Source organism: Ovis aries, chromosome 7 (genome assembly GCF_016772045.2).
Source record: "Ovis aries strain OAR_USU_Benz2616 breed Rambouillet chromosome 7, ARS-UI_Ramb_v3.0, whole genome shotgun sequence".
Classification (NCBI taxonomy): Eukaryota; Metazoa; Chordata; class Mammalia; order Artiodactyla; family Bovidae; genus Ovis; species Ovis aries.
The window spans coordinates 11,697,123-11,703,122 of record NC_056060.1 but is presented as its reverse complement, the minus strand read 5'-3'; positions in this window follow the sequence as shown (position 1 = coordinate 11,703,122).

Sequence of the window (6,000 nt, the reverse complement as noted above, 5' to 3'; positions counted from 1 at the left end):
TTAAGATTAGAGCAAGCGATAACAAAATAAAGTCAGCTACATATTTTTTACAAATTCTGATACCATTAAGGGAGCAAGGGAATTACTAGAAATAACTCTGAAATTCTTTCCCACCAATACTGAATTTAAATTCTTTTTACAGCATGTTTGTTAATAACTATGAGAAGGAAGAGTGAAACAAACAAAAGAAACAAGTTCCTATATGATAAGTATTGCTTTGTTTCTGGTTCCACTATGAACAAATATATATACTTTTTAAATTTTATGTAATTGGGCTTCCCTTGGGGCTCAGTGGTAGAGTCTGCCTGCCATTGCAGGAGACATCAGCTCAATCCCTGATCTGGGAAGATCCCACACTCCATGGGGCAACTAAGTCCATGTGCCACAACTATTGAGCCTGTGCTCCAGAGCCCGGGAACCACAACTACTGAGCCCGTGAGCTGCAACTTCTGAAGCCCATGTGCCCTAGAGACCCATGCTTAGCAAGAAGAGGATGCTACCTCTTCTACCACAGGGAGCTGTGCACTGCAGCTAGCGTAGCCCCAGCTGGCTGTAACTAGAGAAAAGTCCACACAGCAAAGAAGACCTAGCAGAGACAGAAATAAATACAATTATAAAAATAAATTATAAAAGAATTTTTTATGTTCTCGAAGTTAAATACTGTATCTTAAATGTTTATAATAATTGCATTTGAGGTGATTTCTAGAGACTTAAAAGAACAATCATAAAGTTTATGGGTTTTGCATTTACCTTTAGAAAGGCAAATAATCTGCGTTCTTATAAGAAAATGACTGCTGTGAATTCTTGGGTTCCTGTTCATGATACACAAGATTACTTTGTCTTAGGAAAAACAAATTATGATCAGATGGTTTTTGAAGCAGAGCTCAATCAAATTCCTTTCATGGACTGTGGGAAGTGATTCAGGATGTATCAAAACATTCAGTCTGAAGACATTTTAGGGACTAGTTGTGTCTTTAATGTTTTCCTGAAGCCAAGCTCAGATTTATCTCAAGACATAAGAGGCGTGAGAGGCCTAACTTGAGTCTTGGCACATGAAAAGGCCTCTGGAAAAGAAATGGAAAGAAGACATAGCCTCTGAGGAAACCTGGATAACTATGAAATAATGACTGGATGTGACAACCTCTATGCTGGGGCTTCCCTGATAGCTCAGTTGGTAAAGAATCTGCCTGCAATGCAGGAGAGCCTGGTTCAACTTCTGGGTTGGGAAGATCCCCTGGAGAAGGGATAGGCTACCCACTCCAGTATTCTTGGGCTTCCCTTGTGGCTTAGCTGGTAAAGAATCTGCCTGCAACGCAGGAGACCTGGGTTCAGTCCCTGGGTTGGGAAGGACTACTGGAGAAAGGAAAGGCTACCCACTCTAGTATTCTGGCCTGGAGAATTCAATGGACTGTATAGTCCATGGGGTCCCAAAGAATCAGACAAGACTGAACGACTTTCTCTTTCTTTCTTTCTCTATGAAAGGGGGCTTTATTGGAGGGAATGCAACAATCCAGTGCATAGATTATCAATGATTAAAAATAATAAAATAAACTTCTAGAATTCCTTTATAGCTGTGAAAAAAATACATTTGATGAAATACCTTACGACTACAATCACTTGCAAGCAGAAAGTGCTTGCGGTATACTTAAAAGATGGCGTTATCTGAAACAAAAATTCTCAACCAACAGGTGATAAGTAGCAACTAAGGAAATTTTCTCAATTTTATTCTCTACAAAATCCATTTTTAAATCTTGCCTCAGGCTGCAATTTTGTCTTCTGAATAATAAAAATTTGGAAAGTCCCAGTGTCAACTCTCCAAGAAGAAATTTCATGGTCACAGCTCTGTGGTTTTCTTTGACGACAAAAATACAGGAAGGCAACGTTACATTCCATCCGCATCACAGAATGGAGTGAAGGTTGCATTTCCTAGGCCTTCTTTTCTTCTCCTAGAATCTATTCTCCTTCTCTTGTGGGTTCTTCTTTGTGCTGATATTTATTATAGACAGTGTTTGATAGAAAACTTTAATTCACAGGTTCCAATTCCTTCTCCCACACACTCACTATGCATCTTAAGTAATATCCTTTACTTCCTTGAACCATAGTCTCATCATTTGTAATACAAAACTGGAAATGCCTACCACTCAGGTCTTCCTTCCTAGTGCTTCACTATAATTCATCTCCTAAAACATGCAGTATCTTTTCCCCATATAAATACATAGGAATTACTTCGGTTTGAAGGCAACTATTTTTTCAATTATTTGTTTTCAATTTTCGAACTTACCATGGATTTTTTTCCACTGTGGCTTTTGAAAAGATACAAGGAAACATCTTACTATTTCTTTTGTCTCATTTCCCCATATTTCTTATTTCTTTATTCATAGAAACAAATATCACATGCATACTAACTAACCTGTCTGTCCTCTTCCCCCACCATCCTATAAAATGTTACCAATCTGGATTTCTGTCTTCACTGACTGTCACTCCATCTTCACTGTTGAAAATTCTTTGAAGGAAAATTGCTCTAAGATGTATCTTTTTACCATTGATCCATACCCATCTACATGCATTCCCATAATCCCTGCTGCTTACCTACTTCTTCCACCTGACTTGTGATCTATGGGGAAATCTGTTGACCTACAGTGAGCATTTCTAGCTTGAGTTCTGGTTCCATCCTTCAAGGGCTCTAGAAAAGCCCTCTTAAGCAGGAGTTCCCAACTGGGTTCACTATCAGCATCATTCAGGCAGCTTTTTAACTGTTAAATCAGAGTCTTGGAGGCTGAGTGGGAGAGTAAACACAGGAGTCTATTTTATGAAAAGCTCCTGTAGGTGATGCAAATGAAGACTAAAGTTTGAGATTTATTTGCCAGAACCTCTCAATTATTTTCCTAGCTTATATAATGCCAAGTCTTATTTTATGGTGATATTATGAAGGTTAAACAGGCAATATATGGGAAAGAGTGTTATAAATTAGAAAACTGAATATAATTATGAGTCAATATTTTGTGGGGTTTAGAGAGGAATAAGTTCATTATTAATCACTTTGGCAGCAAGCATCATACACAGAACATTAGAAAAGATCAGTACTGATGATCTTCTGACATTCTCACAGTATAAAATCTCAGGGTGGACCAGAATACTACTTAAAAAATGCATAAAGAGGGTTTCTTTTCTAAATTTATTTATGTTTAGTGGGAGGATAATTGATTTACAATATTGTGTATGATTTCACCATATATCAGTATGAATCAGCCATAAGTAAATGTATATCTCCTCCCTCTTGAACCTCCCTTCCCCTTCCCACCCCATTTTACCCCTCTAGGTTGTCACAGAGTGCTGAATTTGAGCGCCCTGTGTCATAGAGCAGATTTCCACTGGCTATCTAATTTTACATTTGGTTATGTAAATGTTTCAGTGTTACTATCTCAATTCACCATACCTTCTCCTCTCAGTGTATCTTCCCCACACCTGCCAGGGCCACAAGCCTCTGTATCTCCACTGCTGCACTACAGACAGGTTCACCAGTGCCATCTTTCCAGATTCCATATCTATGTGTTAATACATGGTATTTGCTTTTCTGACTTACTTAACTCTGTATAGTAGGCTCTAGGTTCATCCACTTTATTAGAACTGAGTCAAATGTGCTCCTTTTTATGGCTGAGTAATGTTCCATTGAGAAAAGGGAACCCCTTTGCACTGTTGGTGGGAATACAAATTGATACAGCCACTATGGAGAAGAGCATGAAGATTCTTTAAAAACTAGGAATAAAGTTATCATATGACCCAACAATTCCACTACTGGGCACATACCCTGCTGCTGCTGCTAAGTCACTTCAGTCGTGTCCGACTCTGTGTGACCCCATAGACAGCAGCCCAAGAGGCTCCCCTGTCCCTGGGATTCTCCAGGCAAGAACACTGGAGTGGGTTGCCATTTCCTTCTCCAATGCATGAAAATGAAAAATGAAAGTGAAGTCGCTCAGTCGTGTCTGACTCTTTGCGACCCCATGGACTGTAGCCTACCAGGCTCCTCCATCCATGGGATTTTCCAGGCAAGAGTATTGGAGTGGGGTGCCATCACCTTCTCTGATACACCCTGAGGAAACCATAATTGAAAAAGACACATATACCCCATTGTTCATCGCAGCACTGTGGTATGTATACACATAAAAGGGTTTTAAAACCAGTAAATGAATGCTTTTACTGCAATTTAAAGTTTAAAAAAAATCTAAAAATAAAATTCATTCTTTCTGACTTGAATTATATTGATTTCATTATGAGAATTTGCTTCCCAAAGTCCTGGTCTTCTAAGAAACTAGAGAAATACCGGAACACCTTGAAGCCAAAATAAAGAAAGAAAATTGATGTGCAAATATTGGTCTCTGTTCTCCCCATACTTTCGTCATTTCCTGGAATTGTAATAACTGAGATGCCAAGAGAGGTTTACTAATTCACTCTCCATTTTGTGCATTTTTTTATTGCAAGGGAGTAAACTGTACTCTAATAGCCTGGAAAAATTACTGTAGGAAATGACTTTGGCCCTAGAGGGTTTCTAATTCATTATAATTTCCAGGATAAAACATTCACCTACAACTTTTAAATCCTCAGAGGGTTTAATCTTCTTAGGCTAATGCAAGCAAACAGACTGGCAGAAAGGAACAATTACTCTAAAATAATTGTAACTATCTTTTCAGGAAGACCATGGGGCTTTGCACTCAACCCATCACTGATGTTTTAACTTTTCCCTTTCATTAAAATAGAAATATTTAAAGTTTACTTTTTCACTCTTAGAGGGGAAAATCACCTAATAAGCTTGTAACTTAAATCTACAACCTATGATCCAGAGTTCAAGCTCCATTAGTTCAACATCAATTTGTAGTATCTGGCTCCTGTTCCTCTCTGGCCTCCTAGACACCGTTTCACCAAATACCCTTCTCTCTGTATGGAACTCCTTCTCTTGTTTCATGCACCAGTTGTATAATGAGCTGGCTTATGCTGAAATGACCTGGCGTGTGCAGCCAAAAAAATACCATGGACATCCTGTCATCACATGCTCTTTCATCTCCTTGGAAATTCCCTTAGCAATCTCTACTTATACTCAAAATTCAGCTCAAGTATCATCTCCCCTAGAAAGCTGTCTGGCCCTTAGCTTGTTTAGCTGCCCTGGATCCCCTGGGATTCCCTATCATTCTAGGCACCCCTCGGCCCTAGCACTCATAAGGCAACAGGTGAAAATGGTTTCCATATCTCCCACACACACTGGATGCTAAGGTCTTTCAGGTAAAGGACAATGCCTGATTTCACTTTATATCCATAGTATTTGGCTTAGGGTCTGGCACTATGGGCACCACAGCTGGTTGAATGAATGAATAATGTAATCTAAAGATATGTTGCATGAAACTTCAGAATCAATTGTGCCATTTGCAAGTATTGCAATTATGCATATTTTCTAATTTTTTGTGTAGCCAGCTTTTGTTTTTTTTTTAGGGGGGAGGAGGTGAAGTCCACTTCTCTGATAAGCAAGTAGGCAATCCAGTCACCTTGGATGATTCAGAATGTCATTTGAATGCTTCTTACTTGTTAAGCAACTGTAAGCCTGGATCCTCTGGCTACAGAAAAGAGCACATGAAGTCCACTCCCCCTGGGTAGGCAAAATTCAAGAAAGGGTGGACTTATTTGCATAAGGATATCTTATGCAAATAAGACTTTGAGAGGTCTTCCCAGTGGGCCAGAGTGACCCTCAACCATGCTCAGGAGCAGGGAAGACGGGAAGGAAGAGTCCCCAGAACAAACTTTGAGGGTAGAGAGTTATGATAATTTTTGGCTGAATGCATGACTGAGCTGATAGAGAATGGCAACAGAGAGCCTGGGTCTCAAGAGACGGCAGCTGTCAGAACTGCCTCAACCCTGACTCGGGGCACTGGCACCCTGGGCAAATAGCTATGTACGAACCAAGGGAGCTGGTCATTAGGAGATGTAACAATTGCGGGGATCCAGGCTGGGAAA